Here is a 12,068-nt window from a genome sequence, read left to right as displayed (position 1 = left end):
CAGCATGAGGTGTTTGGCAGGTTCCTTCCCTTACTCCCTGGTGGTCATCAGTCCATGTCTCCAGAACAACACGTGGTTCCTCTCCTTTGGCTGTGTGGGTTGGGGGAGACCCAGAGCTGGCTGTGTGATGGTCCCATCCTTGGGTTGTGTTTTGGTGGGTTTTTGGGTGTTGTGCCAGTTGCCCACCCGGACTTTGCCATTAAGTTCAAAAGGGAGGAAATTGGGCTGACATGGGCAGTTGGGTTTCATTTTGACAAAAGCACCGATGCTGACTGTGAGCAGTGCCAACCTGGCAACCCAAATCTCCAGCAGGCAGCTCTTCTCTCTCAGCCCTGTTTTCCACCAGGTGCAATCCTGGGAAACTTGCTTTCTACCCGAGCCGAGCTGCTGCCAACCCTGCTGGGGGCTGCCCTGGGCTCATCACTGCTTTTCAGGATCCCAGAAGGCCCTGGGTGATCCCTGTCCCGCTGCAGTGATGCCTCTCCACCCCCCTGGGCTCCCTGTTTTTGCCAAAGTCGGCTCTTCCCCTCGTTCCTCCTCAAACCCTGGGCGGATCCGCTCTCGCCCGCGAGGGGAAGTGTCAGGGATGATGCAAATGGGTTTTGTCAAAATATTTTTGGAGGGAATAAAAATAGCTCTTGGAGCAACCTCTCTCTCTGTGCTCCTGGGAAGGAGTGCTTGTCTGGGCTGTTTGCTACAGGTGCTGTCAGAGCAGGGCTGGGAGCTTCGAGGGCTGGGTGACACCTTGGCTTTGGGGTGAAGAGCAGTTGGTTTCCCACAATGGCAGGAAGAGTGTCTGGAGGAAGAGGCTGGTTCCTCTCTGCTCTGTTGGTGCCTCAGCTTCTGCCCAACCTCATTCCTCCATCCCAGAGTGGAAAACTTTCCCTGGTGTGTATTCAGAGGTGCTTTAGTGAGGACAATGGGAACACATCCATCCCAGTGGTCCTGATCCTGCAGGTAGAGGGGAATATGTGCATGCAGGATGTTCCCCCCAGCCCCGGGGCAGGGGATGCCCTTCCTGTGCTGTGGGGGTTGTGCTCCAACCTGGAGCCTGAAGGTGCCCCAGTGGAGGAAGCCCTGGAGCTGTTGATACAAATGCATTTTGGTGGGAGTTTTTAGCCACTTTTCATTTGGTTTTCCCAGAGTTTTGTCCCTTTTCACTTCTGAGGGTTGGGTTGCTTCTCATTCTGGCTCAGTGCCCTGTTCCCAGCAGGCTCCCTGTGCCCCCCCAGCTCCCTCTATGTGGGCAGAGGGGCAGCAGCTCCAGCCTGGATTGTGTCGTGTTCTCCTGGGCCAGGCACTGGGATATTGTCCCTGGGGGATGCCAGGAGCCTTCCTGGCACTCACCTGCCTGTCCATCTTTGTGACCACCCTGCTTGTCCCTGTCTCTGTGGATGTACAGGCAGACTGGGGGCAAATTCCATAACTCCAAAGCTCTGTCTGCATCCCAAACTTCCCAATCCCACTGCACGAGCATTGCTTTTTTCTCTTGCTTTTTATTCTGCCTGGGAATTTTGCTGTACAATCTTAGCAAGGTCTCAGCACAGACTGATCTGGGGGAATCTCAGCTCTGTGCCCAAAGTCCCCAGAGCCAGCTCCAGGAATCCCTCTTTGCTTTGGCTGAACACCCCCTGCAGAAATGGGAGTAATCCAGTGCTCCAGGAGGAGGGAGGTCTTGGGTGTTCCCAAACACCCCAATGTGCCATGTGCAGCTGGAGATTTTGGGCTGCACTCCTGTGGTGCTGTGGTTGGGGTGGGTGATGCAGAGCCTGGGGACCAGCCCTCATCTCTCACACATTCTCTTCATTGACCTGGCTGGAATTCTTCAACCAAAGCTCAAACTGTTTCTTTCCCAGAATCTTGATTCATTAACTCTTGGTGGCAAAAAGTTTGGATTTGAATGTTCTGATTTTCAGCCTCTGAAATGGTTTCTCCTCCATCCTTCCACCCTTCTTTGCAGCTTCCTTTTTACTTCATTCCCTTTTCCCCTTCTGTTGTCTCAGTGAAGCAAAATGGGGAAAAAATAATTCTAAGCAGAAGTCAAGAAGGTGGAAATGTTTGAATATTTTCATCTGGGTTCTGAATGAGAAATAATCCTTTGTTTGAAGAGATGGTGAAGTTTGATTCCCATCCAGAACAACACTGATGTCTTGGAGACACTGTGGGCTTAGGTGGTGGCTGCCCACCCCAACCACTTTCCTTGTCCAGTGCCAGTTTCCAGGAGACAGAAAGGAGCAGAAACAGTAAATGAAAAAGGGAAAACTTTTATTTCTCATTTTTCCATGGTATTTTTATGTCTGGCACCCCGTATGAGCAAAGAAAACGGTGGCCCATCTGTTTCTAGCACCATTAAAGGCGTTTGACTGCATGTGGCCCCTCAAAAATAAAATAAAAATAAGACCCTTTGGTCTGAAAATGTCAAATGCTCTTTCATCTTAGACGACCCCCAGCCGGGCCCATATCCTCCCAAAGCTGGGGAGGAGGAGAGGGTTCCCACCAGTGTTCATCCCTGCCCCCTCCCCTCCCCGTTTTCTTGGAAGAGAAGGAAGTCAGGCACTTGAGGTTCCCGCTGGCTGGTGACCCCTGAGTGCTGCTCCCCTGCTCCTCCTCTCCAGCCCCTTTCCTGCGACTCAGCGGCCCTTGGGGCTCAGGAGGGAAGAGGTTAAAGCCTCTTTAACAAGTGTGCAGAGCAGGGAAGTGTTTGACATGTTTTAGGACCAGACTTGGAGAGGGCTGTGCCAGCAGGATGCAATTAATGACTGGGAAGATTGCTACAATATGGGGCTACTTTCTCCTCATCCCTGTCTTTTCACCACTGGAATCCGTGGTTTGCATCACGTCCTGCTGGGAGCTCCTGGAGGCTGAGGAGGGCTCATGTTCTCTGGGATGCACTGTAAAAATTCAGCTTGATGTTACCTTTAATTTGGCAACAGTGCACCTACGTGAAGAAAGTTTGGGTGTAACTTCAGGCTTTGGAAACTTCCGCTAATTAAGGGAATATTTTAAAGGTTGCTCGAGATACCTACATAAATACATGGCTCTTTTTGACATGAAAGCTCCTGTTATTTATCAGGCTCAGGGATAGCATAAGTCCTGCTGCGTTGGAAGAGGGAAGAAAAGGATTTTAATTTAGGAGAAAAGGCTCATTATTTCCTTCATAAAAATCTTTGAAGTGTTCTGTGCGTTTTTTGGGGGGTTGAGGTTGACACCAGGTACTCTGTGTGCTCTGCTGTGTCTGTGCAGCTGGGAGGGGGCCAGTGCAAAGCTGAGCCCAGTCCTGGAGGAGGGGCTGTGACCTCTGGCCAGGTGAGGCAGCCCCGGGGTTCCTCAGCAGAGGATCCAGGGAGGAGCAGAGGAAGGAAGGTGTCCCATGTGACTCTGGTGGTGGAAGCACTGGTGCCAGAGTGTCTCAAGTGACTGTTGGGTCTCTTCCCCAAACCAAGGCAGAGCCATTTGGTGGCTCCTTGTGTTTTTCTGGAAATATTCAGCCTGTGCTTTGGTTTCTTGCCTGAGGTGATGACGTTACGGTGCCTGATGCTCTGGCAGAGGAGTGGAGAACTTGCTTGTGCCACGATGGAAAACTATAAATCTGGGGACCTGTTTTTGATTATTTTCCTGTTCAAAAAGGTGTCACTTTATGAGGCCACGTGGCTCCTGGGACCAGTGTTGGCTTGGTGGGGCTGGGGGGTGTGAGGACCTGTGGGAGGCAGGTCTGCAGGCAGCTGTGTTGCTCCAACCTGATTTTCAAGCAGGACAGGCACGTCAACTGCTTCAAATATAAGAAAAATCATTATAATGAAGATCTTGCCCCCTAATATTTGAAACAGAAGGTTTTAAGGGTTTGTGAAGTTCGGAGTTGCTTTGCCTGGCCCTTCACCACGACCTGTGTGTGCCGTTCCCGGCCCCTGGGTCCCTTCCAGGTCTCCAGTGAGTCAAACCAGCCCTTGGCCTGCAGGGCTGGACTGGGCTGAGGGCTCGTGCAGGATGCACTCGTGGTCCCAGTGCCTGTGCTGCTCTTCCCAGGCTGCTGGGCTCCTGACCTCAGTCCTTGGTTTGGCCCCAGTGGTTTCCCACAGCGCTGGAAGGACGGTCCGGGAAGCGCGACCGCAGCCAGGGAGGTGCAGGCAGCTCCTCCAGGATCCTTGTTTTTGTTGGAAACAGCCCCTTGGAGCCAGGGAAGTGCTTTATCCTCCTCTGGTCGCTCAGGCCTTTGGAAACTGAGCTCCAGCTGAGCCATGGCCACCCGTTGTGGCACCGGGTGGCTCCTTTAGGCTGCTCTGGGCTGCACCTCCCGGCCTGGGGAGGACGGTCTTCCCTCCTCCTCCTTGCTCCTTGCCCAGCAGCCACCCATTCCTGCTGGATTGGTGGCTCCTCTCCCTCCATGTGGGGCTGCTCTGCCAAGGGCCCAACCTTGGTAAGAATCCCTTGGTGCTGCTGGTGGCGTATAAATAAGTGGAAAACCCACTTGGTCTCCCTGGAGATGTGCTTTAGGGCAGGGCATTACTATTTTTTTTTTGGCTAACCAGGCCCACACAGCAGCTGTTGAGCAACCCTTCGTCCTCGAAAAACAAACAGGGAGCAGGTCTGGTGGCCAAATGTTGCAGGACGTGGTGAGGACTGTTGGCAAAGTGTGTGTGTGGTGTGGGGCTGTGGAACAAAGCAGCTGCCCGGTGTCACAGCCCTGGGGACATCAGCTGGTCACTGGTGTGGCTGGGCAGGGGCAGGGGATGTTGTGGAGCAGGCTGGAGTCCCCACAGGGTGATGTCTGGGGACAAAGACATTGCGTTGGCCATGGTGTTCTTTAACATGCAGGGTTTGGGGGGTTGTAATCCGGGGGCTGCTCTTCTCCCACCTCATCCTCGTGTGGTTTGATGGCTCCTGGGGTTCCTGCCTGTGGCTGGGAGAGGGATGTGACAAGTGTCTGCATCCCATCCTCGTGCTGGAGGTGGCACAGGGACAGCATGTGCTGTTTCTCACCTCCTCCTCCTCCCCTGGCTGAGCACAGCTCCAAGCTTCAGCTCCCAACTCCCCTATGGTGCTTCCAGGTGAAAATTGGATATTGCTTAGTAATACCTGAAACAATAACCCTGCTGCTGGTTCACTCAGAGACCTTGAGAACTGAGCCTGGCTCTGGCCAGGATTATTCTGGGTGTAACACCTGACATCTGGCTTGGGATGGAAAGTCTTTCCCAAGACAACTGTGCTACGCGTGGCTAGGAAAATGTCCTTAGCCATTTTCCCCTGATTATTTTCATTATTGTTATTATTTACTGGCATTTTTTTCAGCCTGGGTAATGGAAAAAAGCTGGGCTGATTGCACTGCTGTGATTTCTGGCCCACTGTGTTTCTTCAGTCCGCCGTACTAATGAGATGCTTCGTGGCTCTGCAGATCTGCAGGAGATATGAGAGTGGCAATGAAAGCAGTTTCTGCTGCTGGGATCTGCTGCAAGCGTTTTCCAGTTGTGAAAACTGCTTGATTACAAAGTGTTTGCAAACGTTTTTGCTTTTCAGTAACAATAACAACAACAACAACAACAAAGTAATGAGGGGAGTAAATGCAGGAGCCCCAAGGGCAGGGTTTTGCTCCAAAGGCTGGTGTGTCCCAGCAGCATTCCTGCCAGGATCTCAGGACCTTCTGCTGTCATAGTCCCTGTTCCTCCCTGGGGGGAGCAGAGGCTCCCATGTCGTGTTTGTAATGATATTTGGGTCGGTGCTGGCAAAGGGATCCATTGGATCTGCAGTTGGATTTGCCTTTGGGTAGGAGCAGTTCCCGATGGCAGCGGCGCCTGAAGGGGTTTGGGATCAAACTGCTCTGGGGTCCAGAAATCCAGCTTTCAGTCCCCACCTGGCAGCTGGGGTAAATCCCTTAAGCTCCCTAAGTCTGCCTTCTCTGCCTGTCACACTTTCTCCCACCCTTTACACATTTTGCTTATTTAGCCTGGGAGATATTTAAGTTAAAAACTGGCTGTTGCTTCCCGTTGGTGCCTGGGCTGCCCTGCACAGGAGAGCCCGTGTTTCAGGCTGTCACACTGGCTGTGCTGCTCATTAGCAGCTCCAGCAGCAGCAGGGGCTACGTGCAGAACTCCAGAGATCCCATTAGTTTGGGTCCATCAGGCCGCCCCCTCTGCCCGGAGTGCTGGAGCTCGTTGCTCTGACCTCCCTTGGCACCACGGCCAAGCTGCTGCTCCCAGGGCTCGAGGTCTTTGCCCTGCACTGGGCTTGGCTGAAAAAGTGTTGTCTTTTCTTTGTCTTTGCTTGCACAGTCCCAGAAACACACGCAGGACCTGACCCAGATCCTGTTGGAAAAGCCTTATGGTGACTGAGCAGAGCTTTTATTATTTCCCTTTCCTTTTTCTTTTGTGGTGGTTCTTGATGAAAATTTAAGCTAAAATTTCAGAGCTGACTAACAAACTCCTCTCCAGCTCTGGGGATGTGTGGAAACAGCAGGGAATATGTGGAAACAGGTGAGGGGGATGACTCTGGCCTGTTTGAGGGACCACAGGAATCTGTAAATATCACTAAAATAATTCAGACCCGTCGTGCATCTAAAACAAGTGTCCAGCCTTTTTTCTGAAAGATGGTTATCTGATATTAGGGGAGTTGCTCTCCCTCACCTATGGTTGGTCTCTCAGCCACTGCTGAGCTTCCCTGCTCCCCTAGGATGAGCAGTGTCCCAAGGAGACAGCCTCAGTCTCCTGAGGGATATCCCTTCTCTGGATTGCAGCTGATTTCCTGTACAATAATGCTTTGCATGAGCCTCCCACATGATGCTAATTAGCCCTGAGCCTGTCCCTGTGTGAGCAGCACTGTAGGGAGGGGTGATTGCAGCCAGTGCTCCCCAGGGAATTCCCCAGCCCCCAGCAGCACATTTCAAGCAGTGCAGGAGCCAAGCTGCCAGGGAGGGTCAGGTTGGACATCAGGAGGAATTTCTCCATGGAAAGCGTGGTCAGGCATTGGAAGGGGTTGCCCAGGGGGGTGGTGGAGTCCCCATCCCTGGAGGTGTCCCAGGAAGGCCTGGCTGTGGTACTCAGTGCTCTGGACTGGGGGACAAGGTGGGCATCGGGCACAGGGTGATGATCTTGGAGGGCTTTTCCAACCTGAATGTTTCTGTGGCTCTGTCTCTTGTCAGAGGAGAGGGGGCACTGTGTGTTTGCCCTGAGTGGTGCCAGACACCACGTGGAAGTGATTCCACTCTGTAGCACCCACAGATAACTGGGGGTGGTGGCCCTGCTGGTGGCCCCAGGGGCTCCTCGGTCCCAACCTCAGCGCTGGGCCCTGGGCCGGGACATTCACCCCTCAGAGGGGTTGTCCTGAGTTGGGGCCGTGCTCAGACGTTTCCCTTCCAGCCCCGTGGCCTGTGTTCAAACACCCAAGGCACTCGTGTGTTTACCCTGTCAAACATCTCCGTCCCCAAACACTCCTCTTACGCAACCGCGCTCCCCGCGCTTCCGCCCGGGGCAGGAGCAGCTCTGCCAAGCTGTGACCTCACTGCACCCAGTCCTGGCCAGGGGAGAAGCTGAAGCCTGTCCGGGGAGTGGGGCTGGGGCCGTTTAACACTCTCAAAGCTGCTCTCCCTGGGCAGAGGTCCCGTGGTGTGGAGGTGCAGGGGATGCCCTGCCCTGCTCCGGAGCGAGGGGTTGGAGGTGCAGAGCTTTGCTTTAGGGAGAGAATAACACCAGCGATTTATTCCGGGCTGGGCCGTCAATCCTAATATTTAGTGGGTTGTTTTCTTCTTTAAAAAGTTCCTTTGGCTGTTTCTGGTGCCCTTAAACCCCCGTGGTTGTGCTGTTGCTGATTGTCCAGCTTTGGGCCAGCCTCCAGCACGTGGTGATGGGCAGCCCCCAAGCCAGGTGCCCATCATCTCTAGGCTGAGACACTTTTTTTTTTTTTGAAGCTTGTTGTGAGGCTTGCATAAGGCTCTTAAAATTAGTGCTGCCTTTCAAGCCAAAGGGCCGGAATAAGGTTTACAAGCCATAAAAGCCTCTTATCAAAGTTGATTTCCTCCAACGCACCTTTCATCTTTTATAGTATTTGCTTTTCAAATCCTTGAACTTAAAAGGATTAAACAGGTTAAAAGAAAAAAAAAAGGAGGGGGAAGAGAAAACAAATAAGAGGGAAGATGGATTGAGTATGGATTATGAGAGGCCCATATGAAATATGAATTAGGAGAAAGTCTAAACAAAGAGTTGTCATTTTTCTGAGCTGCTGAACGTTAACGTGTGCTGGAGGTTCAGCTTTGGGGAAGATTTCGTTTCTCTGGTTATTTTTTCGCTTTCCAGACTGACTGGAGCAGGGAGCAGCTGAACAGGGGGATATGGGGAGTTTGTGTTGTTCTGCTCTGTCTCCCACCCTCCCTCTGTCCCGTGGTGCAATGACCACGTGTGATCTACCCCTGTGAGCTCCTGTCCTGCTGCAAAATCAGCTCCTGGGCAAGAAGTGTTGTAGGAAGGAAAACAAAGGTCTGGCCTGCAAAAAGCTCCTAAAATAGCGAGAGCTGTGAAAGGGATCAGTGTGGAGGTCAATCAGTGATCTCTTCTCCTGTCAGGGAACTGGAAGAGCATCCTGGTGGACTGGAGCCCTTTTCAGGACTCTTCCCTGGCCACCAGCTCCCTTGCAGCAGGGTCTGGGGAAGGGGATCTGTGGGAGCAGGGACAGGCAGCAAACCTGGGTTATTCTGCCTTGCCTGTGGTGACTGTCCCTGGAGAGGTGTGACCCGAGTCCTCCAGTGGCCTTGTCCTGCTTGATCCTTTCCTGTGTGTTTTCTGTGCCTCTGATCCCTGCTCTGTGCCTTTCCCAGCTGTCAGCAGTGCCCTCACCCCCCTCCCCAGCCCTTTGCTCCCCCAGGGGCTGGGCTACCACTTGGGCTGTCAAATGCTCCAAGATCTCCACCTGGACACTCTACCTGCTGCCCTTGGCACTGCCATCCCTCATCCCTGGCTTTGCAGGAGGCTCTTGGCAACCCAACCCTCCCATCCTGGAGGGGAAGCACCCCTGGCAGCTCCTGGTGTGCTCCCCATCCCGGGGGAGCACGTGGGACCCTCTGCCCCCTCCAGACGGTTGCAATCAGGGGCCGGTTCTGGGTCAGTGCCTCTGGCTCTGCCCACCTTCTGTGGCAGGATCCGGGGGCAGGCAAAGCAAACACACCAGGCAGCTCCAGGGGAGTGATTCCTGACCTCTCCAGCCCCAGCATCTGCAGGGCTGGGGGTTTCCTGCAGCTGCTGGACATTCCCGTGGCTGCCTGTGTGTGTGGGGAGCAGGGCACAGAGCCCCTGGGGATGGCTCAGCAGAATGCCACCCTCACAGTGGGTCCCCCTCGTTTTTTTGGGGTGTGCTGTGGGTGAAGAGGGCTCCCCTGTGCTGCTCCAGCCCCGTGTCCAGTGTGTGCACCCCCCAGGCAGCTCTGCCATCAGCTGTGCCAGACACTGCTCAGCCAGTGCTGGGATGGTCACAGTGTCCCCTGGGCCAAGATCTCATCATTTTAGGGTGTGTGGGAGCAGGTGAGGGGCACGAGGGTGTTTGTACCACCCTTGGCTCCTTCTCCTATTTTTTCCCTATTCCCCTCCAGGGAAGGGTCAGGCAGGGGGAGGTTACATGACACACACATAGCCCTGATGGACTGTGAGTCCCTGAGGTTAATGAGTACCAGAGCCTTTAACTGAGGGGCAGGGGGGGCCTTCAGCTGTGTTTTTGGCTGAAATCACTGGCTTTGTGGCTGACACAGCTCTGCGGGGTGGGACAGAGAGAGATGTGGGGTGTTGGCATCCTCCAGGAATTCGGTGGGGAGACATCAGTGGGGGTTCTCCTCTCTCTGGATGACTCTCCTGCTGACTCACCTGCTTCTGCGGCTCTTTTTAAATGCTGGTGCTCTGGTCTCTGCCTTGGGGAGGGAGAATTCCCAGAGTGAAAGCAAGGAGCAGAGCTGGGAGGTTAATGGTTAAACTGGGGACACCCCAGAAATACCCCAGATTCCTCCCCCGTGAGTCAACCTGCTGCAGTGGGATCCTGGGGCCCAGATTGCTCCCCTGTGACTCAACCCGCAGCAACGGGATCCTGACTCAGTCCCTGTCTGTGGTCTGAAGGGGTTGGCATTATGAGGGAAGCCCAGGTGGAGGGACAGGAAGCCTCCTGTGGTGTGTACACGTGATGTTTCCAGCCCTGTCCTTCCCTGGGCAGGAATTACTGTGAGGGAGGGCAGAGGATGGCACAAATAATCCCCAGAAGAGGTTCAAAGCAGCCGCCGTCCTTCCCTGCAGCCCCCGTTTCCCGCTGCTTCCCTCTGAAATTCCTCCATCAAAAGCCTTCTTGTTACTGTAACAGAAAATGCTGGCAAAGCACCTCAAGGGATATGAAAAGACACTGGAATCTGGGTGCCAAAATGCACGTCAGCTGGTGGAGGAGCAGAGGGGCCGGTGTCTGGGGAGGGAAGCACTCGGAGGGCGCTGCTTTGAGGAGGGATTAGACCTGCCAGGTGTGTTAATCTCTGACCTTCCCAGAAGCATCCCGGGGTTTCAACACATTTCAATTACCCGCCTGTGCTGCTGCTTCGCCTTTTGGTGGCTCCTGTTCTTGGATGGTGGTCATTGTGAGCTGGATCTGTGTATTAGATCCCAAGGAAGCGGATGGAAACCCCACCTGGGCCATGTCCCTGCTGCCACAGTGTCCCCCCAGCCCTGCTGCAGTGCTTGCTGGAGGCTTGGCAGTGCTCCAGGACAAATTACCCGTGGCAGCTTTGGGAGTGGGGGTGGAGGCAGGGTTTGGGGTTTCCTTTGTCCTCTTTGGTGGGCCTGGAGGAGCCCCTCTGGCCTCTGCTGCTGGGGATCTCTCAGGGATCCCTTTCCAGCCAGGTGTGGGGCAGGAGGGTGCACTATCCAACCAGACCCACAGAGCCAGAAGAAAACCCCTAAAGATGTTGATTTGTGAGCAGAAAAAGCTTTTTGGGCCTTTTTGGCTGATGTGAGCTGGTAGGAAGAGCAGTGAGGACAGAACCCATCACGTTGCTGTGGTGGAAATGATAACTAAGCCCTCTCATCCCTTGTGGCTGATGGGAAATGATTCTGGGGTGGCGTTTTTAATTTATTTTCATGACTTAAAAGTATTCTACAGAAGAAATTCCTCCCTGTGAGGGTGGTGAGGCCCTGGCACAGGTTGCCCAGAGGAGCTGTGGCTGCCCCTGGATCCCTGGAAGTGTCCAAGGCCAGGTTGGACGGGGCTTGGAGCAACCTGGGCTAGTGGAAGGTGTCCCTGCCCATGGCAGGGGTGGAATTGGATGAGCTTTAAGGTCCCTTCCAAGCCAAAGCCCTCCCTGATTGTATTACACAAAAAGGTGAAGCCCATGGATGGATGGGTGGGTGGATGGATGGATGGATGGATGGGTGCAGGAGCCCTGGGAGCCCGGGGCCCTTTCCTGGAGCAGTGATGGGGTTGTGAAGGGAGCCCAGCACCCATTAATTAATTAAAATCTCAGACCCGTGCGCGGGCCGGTTTGCCTTGGCTAAAACCAGTGTGAGAAACTTCCTCGCAGCGTTTCTGCGTCGTCCGGGCTGAAGTGTTGTCATCCGAGGCCGCTTTGCATGACAATGCCCCGGGCTCTAATTATGCACAAGGATGCTAATGGGCACCGAGCGGGCTGGATCTCCATGGGAAAACTATCTGTTTGCGAGGGGCGGGGGGCAGCAAAGAGAAAGAAAATCCACCCAAACAAAATAAACCATGACAGTTCGGGGAGGGAGGAGGAAAGGGGGCGAGGAAAGGGGGCGGGAGGCAGCACAGGGGTTGAGGAAGGCAAGTCTGAAGCTAATAAGGCTCGGGTTTGGCTTTTATGGGGGTCCTTTCTCAGCGGTGGGATGTGTCTGTGTTGGGCCCTGGGGGCTCTGGCTGCCTGCAGGGATGAGGGGACCCAAATGGCTCCCACAGTGCTGGGATCTGCAGGAAAACTGGGCAAAATTGGGAGTTGTTTGTGTGGTGCAGTGTGGGGAGGCTGAGGCACAGAGCAGCTCAGCTGGCCTGGGTGCCAAGGGGTGCAGGGGAAGGCTTGGGGGATCCAGTCTGCCTTCTCCCGTGTTCCTAGT

This window comes from Manacus vitellinus, unplaced genomic scaffold, assembly GCF_001715985.3.
Source record: "Manacus vitellinus isolate BGI_N305 unplaced genomic scaffold, ASM171598v3 scaffold_24_pilon, whole genome shotgun sequence".
Taxonomy (NCBI): domain Eukaryota; kingdom Metazoa; phylum Chordata; class Aves; order Passeriformes; family Pipridae; genus Manacus; species Manacus vitellinus.
This window is presented reverse-complemented; position numbering follows the sequence as displayed.